We start from the raw sequence: 16,866 nt of genomic DNA on the forward strand, positions 1-16,866 counted from the left end.
TTTCTTCACTTTGGATGGTTCCCAACCGGACTGGTATCTCACCTAGTCATGTGCTGCTCCTCATGGTGACAACCCATTTTTTCTATTTGTCTCTCTTTGCACTCAAGTTTAAATATCTGTTAGCATAAGTGGTAACAAATACACTCAGTCTAAATTATCTTATAGTTTATCAACGAAAAAAAGTGATGAGTTTATATATAAGAAAATAAATTTAAATTTCTACACTCTTTATCACCTTGTGCACATTTTCTCTCATGTTTACTTATCAATAATGAGAATGAAAAAAAAGGGAATGCAATCAATCTATGGCTTCCCCTCTATTTACTAGGACGCAAAGAATCAAAATTTGTAATGGAATTCCCTCAAATCGACAATGGAAATATCTAAAAAACATGTAAGAGTGATTGAAGACGAATTTCAGGCCCATATTCCTTACATCATGTTCTGGGTTCGATTCTTGACGCCGGTGAATCGCACGATGGTGGCCATAGGGAGGCTAAAATGTCCCTGTAAGTCTTCTCAGCTCCCAGAAAGATAGACTGACGTCACCAGCTAATCTCCTTTTTAAGAAAAAAGAAAACAAGTATTTACAATAGGAGTGTGCTTTCCACACACCCCATTTTACTTCTCACACACCCCTTGATAATTTATGTCCGTTGATTTTCTTCAATTCATCCGATCCGACGGCCGAAAATTAAAAAGATGTGTGAGAAGTAAAATGGGGTGTGTGGATATCACACCCCTTTACAATAACCCATCAATACTATACACCCTAAAAAACATATAACATCACGCCATACTCCAAATGCTTAGTTAGATAGCTTCTTGACAGAAAAACAAAACTTGTTGAGTGGCATAGTGAAAGAATAAGTGGTCTTCCACATTTTATCCTATCGCCGCCACAACCTGTAGCCTTGACCTTATATGTCCCTTTTCTCCGTCTGGTGTCACGTAACTCGTCTGGATTTAAGTAAAAAAAAATGTTTATTGAACTGTTCGACGCAACCTCTCCTCCATTCTAATTAAGTAAAACAAAATACATACATACATATATATACATACATACATACATACATACATACATATATATATATATATATATATATATATATATATAAAATCAAGCAAGGGCGACTTTGTATAAAGTTTGGATTCTGATTTACTACAATCAGTAACCAATGACGAGAATCCACGCCATTTGTACTCTAATTCTCGATAGTTAGTAAGAGAGTGAATAGAAAATGTGCATAAATCATTCCCTAAGACAGAAAAAAATTGTTGTTGGCGCATGCCATATCCAAGTCTAGGAAGTATGGTTTGCTTGCAAAATCAAAAAATATAATTCTTCCTTGTATATGTAACATTAACATCACCACGAAAAAGCAGCACCAGCCTTTCCACTATCGTATCAGTAGTACTACAATTACACCACCTTCAGTCTTTGACCTCCAAATGGGGTGCACTGCAAATTGCAATATGGTTAGCCAGATCATGTCCCCTCACATACATGGCAAGAATTTCAAAAATAAAAATTAAAAAGAAAGAAAACAGATTGAGTCAAATTGCAATGTGGTTAATATGGATGTTGATAATTACACATGACATGATCACTTGCACGGAAAATGTTCCATAATAACCAACAAAATATATGAGATTTTATTCATTGATATGTATGTTAGGGTATTTTAACTTACAAGCATGCAAGTTACTCTAGATTATTTATTTATTTATTTGAACATCACTAATGAGTTTACCTACTACTTAACTTAGTGTTTTTTCCGGCAGATGACGTTTTAACGCAGTGGCGAAAAGTAAGGATGCATATGCTCCTTGGTACATGTTCAATCCCAACCTCTCTCCAACCTCCTACCTGTAACAACTAACAATTTAACCTAGTAACTCTAACACTTGACAAAAAAAAGCTTCATGTTGTAATTAGTGTGTTTATTTAGGAATGTGATTGTATAAACTTAAAGTAGAATCCCAATAGGATTTGGAGATCAAATCTTCATAAGCTTTTTATTACTTGTAAAGCAAGAAGTCCCATAATGATTATTATAAAATAAGGTATAAGGCCAGGGGGTGAATATACAATTCTCATACACCTGAGCCATTCTCTCTTTCGTTATCACCCTCTCTCTCACCCACTTTCAAAGTTAGTTAGACATTATCAGGACAAAGTATATCTGTAAGAAGGAGATAATCCTAAAGGAAACCTTGCTAAATCCTAATCTATTTGGTTTCAATTTATTTTATGTCATGAATACTATGATATTGTTCTATGCTATATGCATGTTATATGTTGGTGTATATGTGTGGGTATATCGAAAAAGAAAAGAAAATAAAATAGAAGGATTTCAAAACCCTAAATTGCAGAAGTTGTAACTTAGAGTTGCGCCTGCGTTCGAGCTGCGAGCCGCGAGCCGGATCACCCAAAACCTGCCCCGACTGGAACGTCACGTTGTTTGACGTTGTCCCTAACCTCTAGCCGTCACAGTCACCTCATCTCATTCACTAGAAATCTAGATACTCCCCTGGGCCATAGAGACCAGTTCACCATGACGCCTCACCGTCATCTCGTGATGGTGATCGTCTCTGATAATCAAACTCTGAGAAATTCTTGGAGAATCACACCTAATTTAGACCAACCCAAGGTTTTCCACACCCTCATCGAGTTCGCAGAATTCACCATCGTCTCTACGATAAGGTTGGCACCCAAACTAAACCTCCACCATACTTGACTCAATGCACTAGACTAGACATCTTATTCGCTGTGAATCTTTTGGCAAGTTACAATAATGTGCCTACATACAAACACTAGATAGGTATTAAAGACATCTTATGTTACCTTAAGGGTACTATGGATATAGGCTTATTCTATCCTTACACATCGTCAAGTGGATCCAACCCCTGATCCTCAAAATGATGTTCTCCTTGTTAGTTACGCTGACGTTGGTTATTCTAACCTGCACAAGGCATGTCCTCAAACAGGTTATGTCTTTACCATTGGAGATATTGTAATATCTTGGAGATCAACCAAACAAGAGTTGGTTGCTCTACATTTTTGAATCATGTTGAGATTCTAGTCATGCAAAAGCATCGCGTGAATGCTTTTGGTCGAGGGGTGTGATTGATCACATTAGAACCTCATGTGGTTTTTCTTCCATCGTTGGTGTTTCAACAACTATAAGACAACGTTGCATGTATCAACTAGTTAAAGAAATGATACATCAAAGGAGGCAATCCCAAGCATATTGTGTCGAAAATTTTCTTCACTCATAGCAACAAGAGCATCAGGAGATCGAAGTCAAGTAGATTTAATCCCAAGACAATCTTTCTGACCTCTTCACGAGGTCACGTCGAAGTTTACTTTTTCAGAAGGTTGTTTAAGGAATTGGAGAGTTTTCTCGAACTCAGGGAAAGTATCTTGAAGTATACTCACATGACCTTAATATACTCTCTTTTTTTCTACGATTAGCAGCATTTTTTCTCATTGGGTTTATGCTAAACTAACAAGGTTTTGATGTGGCATCTACTTTGGGCTGGTCATACCCTTGTTTGCATTGATGATCATCCTAAAGATGTGAACCATCGACATTCTGCATTAACTCAATTTCTCCTTAGACTATGAGTTTGTTCCACTGAGTTTGCCATAGCCAGGTTTTGTGAGATTTCTTTTTTATATGCACCTATACTAAGAGACTCGTGTTAGTACTATTGTACCTACGGACGATTGACAACAACAACCTCCATATCCTAATCATGAAGACTTTATGCAACTACTTCTTTATTTGTACACTTAAGGGAGGGTTGTAATTAGTGCGTTTATTTAAGAATATGAATGTGCAAACTTAAAGTGAATTCCTAATAGGATTTGTAGATCAATTCCTCATAAGCTTTGTATTAGTTGTAAGACAAGAAAGGTCATCATAATTAGTATAAATAAAGGTGCTAAGTCAGAGGGTGAACATACAATTCTCATACACATGAGCCCTTCTCTCTCTTTTTGCCGTCCCTCTCTCTCACCCACTCTCAGAATTAGTTTTGCAACACTTACATGATTTTTTACATTTTAATTGTAAGAAAAAAAAATGACAGAGGACATGTTTATGTACTGCTATAGTCAAAATTAACGTTTATCAACGCAAGAGTTCATCTCTCTACCTAATTGTGAAATCTACCATCTCCTTGTGTTATTCTTGAAAAGCAATAAAGAATAAAAGTTAAAAACCCTTGTCCATTTCTTCTTCCAGCCATCAATCGGGAAGTGAAAAAAAAAGTGGAATAAAATGGTGAAGAAGAAAATAAACCCATCACAGTAAATGATGTAAACCCGCCACCCTAAATCAAAACAAAATCCCTAAAATGTAAAACCCACCAGCACCAAATATGAACACATACATTTAAGAAAGACAAAAGGCACTACTAGAAAGGGGCTCTACATAGATCCTTTTGTTCTACACAAATAAAAAAAATTAAAAATTAAAAAAAATTAAAAATTAAAAAAAGTCTCTATAAAAAAAATAGAACTGTTATTAGCACTCAAAAAACACATTCGACACTATTCATAATTGTATTTTTCTTTCTAATTATAAAAAGTTTGGAGTGCAAAATGAGATTTTTGGAATGCCAATAACAATTCCTGAAAAAAAATTATGATCTTTAAGTTGAACGAATCAAATTAGAATTACGAAATAAAAATAAACATAAGTATACAGAAATTTGATGCTCTTAATCAAAGCTAGCAACACAGTCTTTTAGTAATATGTAGAACTCCTTTGCATGGATCTAAATGTCGAAAAAAAGGATTAAACGTTAAGGCGCCCAAATTTTGGCTTCCACTTTTCAAAATTTCTCAACATATTCCGGGTGCAATTTACAAGGGCGGAGCTACATGTTAGCTGCCTCATACCCCTGTGCAAACTTGGTCCAAAATGTTATTTATAGGACAAAACTTTAGGTTTTTTCATTCTAGCACTCTCGTGTATAGCTATCAAATATGTTGTTCCTTCCCTTTAATGGCTAGTAAGAAACACAAAGGCCATATTTGTCTAGCCCTAGTCTTTGTTAATTGCATCTTTCAAGTCCGAAAAAATTCTGAATTATTTTTATTTTTCAGCGAACTAAAAGAACATGAATCCACTTCTTTGAAAATTTCTGCTCCCCCTTAGCAATTTAATTACATTATCAACACTACCTTATTACTTTCAATTTTATTAATACAATAGTATGTGTACACACACAAAGGGGTAGAGACTCGGTTAAACCACACACTATCATAATAATTTGACATCAAATTGTCCATTCACGATAGTTGAATCTAAAACTTTCCGCTTACAAGTACTAAACTTCTAAGCTTGACTTTAGTGACTCGGCTAGCCTAGAGTGAATTCCACTCATCCTGTCTTCTCCGTATATCTTGACCTTAAGAGATGAAAAAACCCTTGGCAAACAATTAAGGGAAGAGTTTCTACAAATTTATCTATGTTACCGTGTATTTCAATCATTGCAGCTACTTTTGACCATAATTCCGCAGTAACCCATTGGAAGGTTTAAAGAAAGAGAGAAGAACGTTATGTATGGATGCACCGACCTGTTTCAAACTCTAGACCTTTTTTAATATGCCATGTTTTCATAAGTTTTGAAATTATTTCATTAGAAAATGCTATCTTGGAGAATGATAAAGAAGTTATACAATGCCAACAATGAAAGTTGTATAGCAAGGAGGAAGACTGAATTAACTAGCTAGTTTTTCCCCAGTAAGCCGACTTGTATGGCGTTGTTTATGCCATATGATATTGCTGGGCGACAATCCAGTTCGAAGATGGGGTATGTACCTAGTTGTATCACTCAGCTATGCAAAATGAAAGTTGTGTCACTCTATTCAGCATGGTACTGCTGCACAACATGATTAGGCTTGTGGATACAAATTTCGTCCAAAGTTGAATTGACGAAACTCCACCTACGAAATAAGAGATACTATTAACTTAACACTTGAGAAAAAGGGAGAGGATGTCCGCCAAAGGGCCTCCAATGCCTAAGTCAGAGAGAATTTTGAGTAGTAAGTGGCAATTACCAATTTTCTTGTTGGACTTGGCTATTTATAGAAGTGAACTCTCGTAGGCAGTTGGGAGGGAGGTTGCCGGCTATACTAGGCATACTGTTATTTTCTAGTAATGTGATGCAGATGAATCTCCATAGATAGCTCACGAGTAGTTCCAGAGGTCTCTGATAGATAACTGTGTCGTAGCGTAGGACACCCAAAGAAGAAGACTTCAAAGAGTTGACTTCTTGCCACCTTGGGTCGGGTATGGCATGGTGGCAGGATTGATATATCACCCTGACCTAGGGGCACAATACCTATAGGGCAGACAAATGTCAGGCCATTTGAGGTACCATGTGGTCTGCTCACAACGTTAATGACTAAACCGTCATATTAAGGTGAAAGTCCACATGTCCTTCTCCTATTGGACGTGGTTAATTTATATCTCCACAATTCCTATACAAAGTTTTTTTTTTCCATCCAAATGATTCTTGCACAATATGTGAAAAGGGTGTGCTATCCACACACCCTTTTTTATTTTCTACACACCATCTTAATTTGCGGCTGTCAATAACTGAATTAAAAAAGATCAAAAGAAAAAAAATTAACAAAGGGTGTGTAAGAAGTAAAAAAAAAAAAGTGTGTGGATAGCACAACCTATGTGAAATGATACATTTTACCACTTAATGTAATACATTATTTAATATTAAAAAGATTATTATCACTAGGTAAGTGAAATGTATCGGTGCGTACCTTTCAAATGAGAATGTTAATTCCAAACCATTTATGCGTTGGATAGACCGTTTCTTATTTTGTGCCAAAGCAATTTATAAAGCACATGCTGAAATAGGTGAAATCAAAGGGCATTACTTAAACGCTACTGCATGTACATGTGAAGAGATGATCAAAAGAGCTGTATTTGCCAGAGAATTGGGGGTTCCAATCGTAATGCTTTGAGAAGAGAAAATATCACATGATCATTCCCATACAAGTTTTTCTTGTTCAAATGATTCTCGTACAATATGTGAATGATACATTCTACCACTTAATGTAATCCTTCATCATCATCATCATCATCATCGTCGTCGTCGTCGTCGTTATCATTATTATGATTATTATTATTATTACTACTTCTCACTTACAAGTGAAGAATAATATCACTGGACCGAAGTATTTAATGATAAGATATTAGTTATTATTTAAAAAAAAATTATCACTAGAAAAGTGTAGTTTATTGGTACCTTTTTAGAGGTTGAGAAGAGAACTAATGTCACTAAGTAACAATTATACAAGCTCCCATATAGCTTCAGGTGCAAGCGCGGGTCCTAGAGTAAGCAGATACTTTTATTTATTTATTTAATTTTTCTTTACAACATATTCTAAATCAATGGTCCCTATTAAAAAGTCCCTACAAAAATATTTTACGACAACACAACGTTAAATGAATTAAAAAAATGTTAATATAAACAAAAAATATGCACATAATCAAAATATCACATAAAATCGTAAAAACCTCAAATTTACGGAGTCCACTATAAGGACTCTCTCATTGTAGGCAATATTCCTTTAGGGGCACAAAGATTCCCTTTAAGTCCTTAAATGAGTACTCAAATGTGGTGGTGGGAGTCCCTAAATAGAGATCTCCATTGGAAATGCTCTTATAAGCCCATACAAGGTTCATCATTCCATCAATATGTGATTCATTCTCAACATCGAATTCTAGCTAGACCGTTTTGGATATGCCATGTTTTCGTAATTATGAAATTATTTCATTAGAAAATGATAAAGAAGTAATATAGAACCAAACGAAAGAATATAGCAAGGAGTTAAACATAGTCGTACTGCTGCATGACATGATCATTCCCATACAAGTTGTTCTTGTCCAAATTTCTCGTACATTATGTGAAATTATACATTTTACCACCTAATGTAATACATTATTTGTTATTAAAAAAATTATTATCACTTGGAAGGTGAAATTTGTTGATACCTTTTCAACCTTGAGAAGAGAAGTAATATGTCATTTAGTAATAATTAACCAAGCTCTCATATAGCTTGGCTTCCTCTCTATGGTATGCAAGGGAGGCTATTTTTGGAGGGGTTTCAAAAGTTCAATACAGTAGAACCTCTTTAATTATAAACAAGTCAAGGTTCGACTAATCTGTGCAATGGAGAGTTCAAGCTTTTTGGGAAGGAAGTTAATTCCAGTTAAGGATATTATTATTGGAAGCTAGTTACATCTAACCAACAACAATGAATAAGTCAGAGAGAAAGGCAGGAGAGAGGAGAGTGACTAGCTTGCTGGTTATAGCTAGTTTGTTGATGCTGCGGTTGTTGTGGAGGGAGTTGGGAGGGTCTTTTCATGGGGAGAGAGAGAGAGAGAGAGAGAGAGAGAGAGAGAGAGAGAGAGAGAGAGAGAGTATGTATATAATGTACTGTGGATGAAGTAACAGATGAAAATGAGTGGAAGGAGGAGACAGATGCCAAAGAATGCGATGTCGGAATTATTATTATGGTTATTCTCTCTTTCTAATCTTTTTGCAGAAAAGAGTGGTCTGAGTGGACATTTTCGGCATATAATATAATTGAAATTTGATTTGGCAGCATCTCACTGGCTATATATCTTTTCCCTTCTTTTAAATGCCACACATTGCATAAAATAAAAATGATATTTTTATTCATATATTTGTATCATATTCTTTTTTTTTTTTATCAGAGAAGAGACTCATATATGTTGATGATACTATTTTATTAGATAGATAGTAAAAATATCTACACTAAATAAAATGAATTCACTCAAATTTCACTAAAATATCGACATGTGTAAGCCTTATAATACATAATATTGTTTAGTACTTAATAAATTGCTCTCCAACCATAGCATGTTGACGTGGATCGATGGAAGACTCATATATGTTGATGATACTATTTTATTAGATAGATAGTAAAAATATCTACACTAAATAAAATGAATTCACTCAAATTTCACTAAAATATCGACATGTGTAAGCCTTATAATACATAATATTGTTTAGTACTTAATAAATTGCTCTCCAACCATAGCATGTTGACGTGGATCGATGGAAGTTTGATGTACTCATTGCCCTTAAGACACACACACTCTCTCTTATGTTGATGTTTAGTGTATTGAAACAGAGTCATATCATCTTTCACAATCCGCATCTATATAATGTGAAACAATCGAGTTTTGATGCTCTATTATTATTATTTTATTATTATTTTGAGAAAGGCTGTATTATTATTGTAAGTGACATTCTACATCTTGTGTTTAGATCAAGACGCCTCTAGCTGTCTTTATTGCGATAATTTTTTATTTTAATATTATAAACAATATTCTAACTTTAAGCTATAATTTTTTTTAACTAATTACTTTAAGTTGCAATAAAAAGAGAAAGGTTTGACATGCAAAGCTGCATTGAAGATGAATACTTTTAAGTACCTGGATAATTCACCATTTGCGCTTTTCTTTTTTGCTTACACAATAGGACTGAGTACCCAAAAACAATCCCAAACAAAAAAATTACACTAGCATGTCTTAAGATTAAGAGATACTAATAATATCAGCAATTATCAATGGTTTACAAGAAGAGGAGCTTGCTCAAAGTCTGCTGAGCCTAAGTGCACCTCTCGATAATTAAGTTTGGTGGTGGATTTCTTACACCCGGCCCCGATCGAGCTCCCACCAAAAGGAGGATTGCAAACTCCACTAGAGGAAAATCAAATGAACTGAAATTATGCCCAGAAATTTCCCTACACAAGCAAAATTGTTAGGGTTGATCTTCTGTTAGTTTCTCAAATTAAAGAAGACAAGGGTGCGAGAGAAAGCCTTACACCTGGTGGTCGGTGTAACAATAATGTCATCATCATAGATTGTTCATGCATGCATTCCCTTATCACGGAAATATTCCCCAGAAATTGTAGAGGAGCTTTATCAGTGCATTTAACTAGAATAGAAGGAAGTTAAGACGACTGAAAGGACAATAAAGAAAGTTCTCTAATTAACATGGGAAACACCTTAGAATCGGTTAAGTCTTGTTCCCCTTTATTTTTGGGTTCGGTTTATCTTTGATGCTTGTCACAATCGCAACACAACAATTAACCATTCGAGATAAATAAGGAACACTTATGTAACAATTTTTTTTTAGAAAACTTCATTTTAATCCCTAAAAAAGATGAGTTTTAGATTATAACCATATGTAAGATTAAAATCTAATTTTAGTCCCTAGCACATTTAATCATATCATTTATTAGTTGTATTTTGATGTTTTATTTTATCTTTTTATTTTTATTTTAATGTATTAATTACATTTACATTTAATTTTTATTTCATTCATCATAATATATTTTAATGTCTACATTTAGGCAACTAAATTTTTTATAATATATATTCCGATAACAATTTTTTATGTTCTTCATTTAGGTACATTAATACATTTGAATATTTTGGTATATCTATCGGTACAAACATGTAGTTACATTGATTTAATATAATGCATTTCGTTACGTACACTTTGATACACACATTTGAGTATTGACTTTTAGGTACATTAATTCAATTATTATTTCGGTAAATATATTTAGGTACATACATTTTGGTATTGATATTTAGGTACATACATTTTCGGTATTGACATTTAGGTTCGTACATTTTGGTACATACATTTCGGTATTGACATTTAGGTACATTAATTCAATATAATACATTTCAGTACATACATTTAGGTTCATTGTAATATATTTCGGTACAATCATGTAGGTACAAATATTTTGGTACAAAAAAAGTCAATTTTATATATTTTGGCACAATCATTTCTGTACACTTGTGTATCTATATATTTTTGTATCACAAATTTTTTTTAATATTTTCTCATTTACGTTCATTTCTAATTAAAAAAAATTAAATATGTACATATTAATGAAATTAAAATTTAATATGGAGAGATTAAATAAAAATACACATTAAATAAGAAAAATTGAATGTAAATTTTGATAAAAGTACACTCAAGGGATTAAATTGAATATTTAATCTAGCATCAGGTTTTTTTATTTAAATTTTAATCTTTTGCAAGGACTAATGTTCAAAAACCCTTTTTTTTTTTGTACAAACGAGTCATTGTAGAAATCTGGTACATGTGCAATCAAATTAATATTCCGCGATTCAGAACATATGACAGAACTTATTTGTCCACCACTTATGAATATCACATTTTTAATATATAAACATCACGGTTAAATTTGTTCATTTCTCTTTATTATCATTTAAAGATCATCTTTGTAAAAAATTATTCAATTTGGAGATTGTTTATTCATCTTAATGTAGATGATATTCAAATAATAAGAAAGAGGATGCATGGTTCAAATATCTTTATTTAATACAATCGATATTCTATACTAATCTACACTCAAATGAGGAAGAGAGTTTGAACCCGTGACATAGTGGATTAAAGAAGAATACCTTAACCACCAGAACAATCCACTACTTGCATGACATTAATTTGTATATATATATAATTTCCAGACACTACAATAAACTAGGAAATTTAAGCTTCTAAGTCTGAAATTTTGTACTTATGAGCAATATATAATTTCCAGAACACTACGATACACACACACACAGAGTACTTTATTTTTATAAAGAACAACTGCAATATGAAGGAGGCTTATTCATGAATTAACTAAAAAACAAGGGGAGATTTACCTGTCCCCAACACATGTATCTTGCAAAAACACATCTTGAATAATGTCAGACGATTCTTCGAACCGTTAAAAACAAGGGGTTTCTCCATTTTAATCCTTGATAAAGATTGAAATTCAATTAAAACCTTATGTTAGATTATATATTCATTATAGTCCTTTGACTAAATTTCCATGTCAGTATAAATATTAAAATTTATATTTTCTTGTTTTGAAATATTTAATGCGTTTTTTGGGTTCCTATAATGCCCCTATTAAATATATGATTTTAATTTGCTCCATATTTTTTGGCATTGATTATTGTTTGACTTTCTAAAATGATAAACATAATTCAAAAAAATATTAGTGATACGTTACAAGAATTAACAAATACCTAATTCAAATTATTCATTATCACCATTCAAAGCATAGAGGAAATATAAATAGCCAAATAATATATTTTACATAATCGAATACACTTAAACCATGTCCTAATGTGCTTAAATCATATAACCTAGTCGAATGCACATAAATCATAGTACCAAGTCAAATGCACCTAAACCATGGTACTTATATGAATGCACCTAAATCATGGTACCTATATGAATGCACCTAAATCATGGTACCTATATGAATGCACCTAAATCATGGTACCTATATGAATGTACCTTAATCATTTAGGTACTATCAATTAGGTCTTATCCATTTGGTATGGTCGGTTAGGTACTATATAGTGTATGTCCGATTAATTTGGTACGGTCAATTAAGTTGTGATTTCACATTCTATTTTCTCAATTTGTATTTTTTTTTCATTTATCTCTGGATTCACCTTCAATTTGGCATCTAAAAGCCCCTTTTTTCTTCTTTCTTCCAAATACAACAAGATTTTTGGTTTGTAAGTTTTATGGCTTTTTTTGTTTGATCATGGTTTCTAAGTTTTCTGGGTTCTTTGATTGGAATAACACATGGAGATTTATGTTATAACAAACATGTTAATTATGGATCTAGTTAATTAAGCATTCTTGAAAAATTAATTATATATTTGTTTCTCTAATTGGTTTTAAAGAGTAATAAGGGTAAATAGGGAAACTAAAAATGCAATAAATTTATTAAAAAATGATTAAATGTGACATGGAATACTATAATCTGACATGGAGGACTATTTTTAGTTTTTAATCTTACATACGGTATTATTGAAAAAGCAATCTTATTTAGGGATTAAAATGAAGTTTTCTATAAAAACAATGCTCGATGTCTAAAGAAAGATCAATTTTAAATATATTGAATCTCTGTGGTACATTGACTCACGCCAACAAAGAAAACGCAGCCAAACATTGAGCTACACCATTTGCCCTCGAGGGACATACAGTTATTTTCATGAGCTCTCCTCAACATATATTTCACATCATCTATAGTCGAAAATTATCTTCTCCTGATTGTGCAATACCTACCATTATGAATGATTATTCATCACAATGGCATTCACAACGTCTTGAAAACTTTGAAAACATTTTTTTTTTTGACAAATGATAGCGTTAATATGCTAAATTATTAGTTGTTAGACGGAAGGGGATTAAACCCGCACTAGAATGCATAATCACTCTAGTAAAAAAAACTGCTTGCGCGACAAAGCACACATCCTTGCGCATAGTCACGTTGTGCGATGAAATTTTAAACTTCGTCGCACATGGTCAAATAAAAATTTGAGCCGGCGCCAAAAATGGGATGTGGGAAATTTTATTTTTTAAAATTTTTTTAAGACTTTGCGCGACCAATATTTCATCCCACAAAGTGATACAGTTATTAAAACCAAAATGACTCATTCACAATTTTCTCAATGTCTTTCTCTATTTCTTACCTCTCATTTCTTTCCCTCTCCCCAAATCCAACCCTCTCTCTCACACTCACTCCTCTCACTTAATCTCTCTTCTCTCCCTCTCTCTCTCTTCTGTATCTTTCACTCTCACTCACTCTCTCTTCTCTCTCTCACTCTCTCATCTCTCTCTCACTATCTCCTCTAACTCTCTCACTCACTCCTTTCTCTCATTCTCACTCACTCTTAATCTTGCCAAAAGGTATGTTTGACACACCCCGACCCGTAATGTCCACTAGGACTCTGAATCGAGCTGTGCTGGCTGACACTTGGAAGGTGACGAAGCCATAAAGTATGATGATGTGGAAAAATGTGAATAAATTCAAACCTAAGAGTGTCTAAAAAAAGCCAGAGTGCACTGGTGAGCGGGAATGAACCCATTTCACACGTGACGTTAGAGCATAAGTAAGTACAGTAGAGTGGATTAAGAATCATACCCTCGAAAGAAATCTCCAATACCAAAACTTGCCACAAATCCTCGTCGATACGAAAGCTCTGCTACTAGACCTGAAAGGATAAAAACTAGAGTGAGTGGCCAGAAAATAAAGCTTTAATAAAGACCTTCTAAACGATATAATCCCTCACCGTAACACCTATTTAGCTCCCAGAAAATCATACTACGGATAAACATGAAATCAAGAATATACTAACATTAAATCCAGAAGTATACCACACACAGCATCTTATTAGCAATATAAATAATCAAGTGCTTAATAACCCATACTAGCACGCCAGTCGGAGTCACCTATGGTGACCTGTATGACTACAACCATATCTCATCAATCAATGCTAGCTCATAAGTTGGAGCCACCTATAGTGACATGTACGACTTATCCATATCTCATCACATATGCTAACTCATAAGTCGCAGTCACCTATAATGACTTGTATGACTTATTTATATCTCATTACATAGGCTAGCTCATAAGTCGGAGTCACCTCTTGTGACATGTACGACTGAATTTATAGCTTAATAAGTATACCTGCACACGAGTTGGAACCACCTAAAGTGGTTTGTACTACAGGATTGTGTGTAAATAAATACGCTCAAGTGCTACAATCACATGAAGACTGTGCGAATAATCGCGGGTCACCTATGAGTCGGAACCACCTAAAGTCGTATGTACACCTACCTTGGATCCAAGGTAAGCGTAAGGTGCGGGAGATGAACATCACGTGAATGATTGTGCCCTGGCCACGGGTGGGAGCACTAACACTGGGGTGCAAGTTTATGAGCTCTCAATGCATCTCAATATAACATGTACGACTTATGGGCAATCCATATGACAGTGTCGGAGTTGCCTATCATTGCAACATGTACGACAAGGTCGGGGTTGCCTAAAACATGCATGTAGTCATGCCATAACTCCATCATTTCAACTAATACCATAAACTCACCTGAACTTACTTGGGTGTCCTGCGTTCACCTTTGCACTTCAAGCGTTCACAATAATTATGTGCAGGTAATATACATATAGATAAACCCTGATGCAATCTGATACTCAAACATGTTATAGCATTTTCAATTGTATACATAAACATATATATATATACACACACACACACACAAAATATGGCGTAAAAAAAATGCATAAGCTGTAACACCCTACTCCCGAACTATTTATTTTCGGGAATAATTATCGGTGATAAGCCCAACTAGACACTAGTTTAATTAATTATTATTACTTACGTTTCCTTACTTCAAATGTTTTATTCTTCACACATTGATTAGGTTAAATCTCACATTTTCCACCAATGTCCCTCACATTGCTCAATTCCTTAAACAAGGCTATTGTCTCAATTATTTAGTCTCATTTATTGTATGGCTGCATCTAATGCCTTGTTAGACTGCCTACGTACCCTAAACAGGGATCAAGTCATTCGTAGTTCACATTAGTACTTCAAAGCATTCACAGTAATTATATGCAATAATCAATTTATAACCGTTTATGGAACTATCAATCATATATATATACGATAGAAAGGAAAGGACCCACTCACCTAAGGTCTGCGCCATGACTCCCTAACACAAAGATTGAGACGTCACGAACCATCGTCGCCTAGAACAATTATCAAATCACATCTCAGAGTTCTTACCGATAGAATACATAATTTACATAAAACACATCCCTACGTAAATCAATTCGGAAGATCTGCATCACGGATTTCCGATCCATTGCTTCCAAAGATCCACATTATACTTTTAGAACAACATTCTAAAGTTTCATTATGATCCAACGGTCGGATCTTCGCCAATTGCCAAAACCAAGTGGCGGTCAACATTTTATTTTATGAACTTACAAATCCAATTCGGGAAGATCCGTATATTGGATTCCCAATCCATAAGTTCCTATGGTCCTCAAATATTACATACTATAACATACTAAAATTTTGGTGACGATCCAACGGTCGGATCGTCGATTCATATCTTTACCAAGTAACGTATCCTAATAAGTTTATGTCCAAACGATCAACCTACGATATACAATTGCCAAAAATGAACTCAAGAAATCTAATTTAGCCTAAGGATAACATCGACGGTCCCTTGGCCACGTGCCGTCGCGGGTGGCGGTCGGCCGCCCCGACTAGTCGGAAAATCCAACTATTTCAAAAAATTACCAAAATTTACAGAAATGAAGATCTCATTGAGTGGAACAACTTTTATACCTGTGGCTAAGGCCAATTAGGCCGTGAAGAGCTCCAATTTCACTCAAATCCGCCGGAAACCCTAGAATGGGTGCTATTCGATTCTCCTTTCTTAGCGTTCCAACGTCCCTACAACTAGTTGGGTCTTGTTCCTAGGTCCAAGGGGAGTTGATTAAGGGTGGTAATGGGTGGTGAAACTTGCCGGAAAGGAGGAATCGTCGTCGAGCACCTCTGGTGCTTCGGTGAAGTTCCTCACGGGTTAGGACCTAAAAACCCTTAAATATAGATGGAGATGGTAGAGGGAAGGGTGTGGAAGAGGTTGCAGGTGATGAAGGGGTGAAACCTGCTTGAAAAATGGCGGAGGACTGCAGGAAAACCACCCCAGGTTGAAGCCAGGTTTTCTGCATATGTATGGCTACGGGAAGGGGAAGGGAAGGCTGAGAGCTTCCCTCTCTCCTCTCTTAATTGGTGGAAAGGTTATTATTATTATTTTTTTTCTCATTTAATTGGTCCCTATTTCTATCCTTGAAGCTAATTGGCTTCTTTCCCACAAGGTGGAAGTTCAATAATTTAGTAATTTGAAATGTAGGTAACCAATTTCAAACGTCCG

At 34.5% G+C, this 16,866-nt stretch overlaps 1 long non-coding RNA gene across 1 annotated transcript; it reads right to left on the reverse strand.

Moving 5' to 3' along the window:
- Positions 1 to 9,509: 9,509 nt before the first annotated feature.
- LOC126627734 (uncharacterized) lies at positions 9,510 to 16,707 on the reverse strand. Its single transcript, XR_007625130.1, has 4 exons — positions 16,278 to 16,707; positions 15,612 to 15,670; positions 14,048 to 14,117; positions 9,510 to 9,814 (listed from the first exon to the last, which is right to left on the reverse strand). It is a non-coding gene; the product is annotated as an uncharacterized LOC126627734 (long non-coding RNA).
- Positions 16,708 to 16,866: the final 159 nt, after the last annotated feature.

This window comes from Malus sylvestris, chromosome 7, assembly GCF_916048215.2.
Source record: "Malus sylvestris chromosome 7, drMalSylv7.2, whole genome shotgun sequence".
NCBI lineage: Eukaryota > Viridiplantae > Streptophyta > Magnoliopsida > Rosales > Rosaceae > Malus > Malus sylvestris.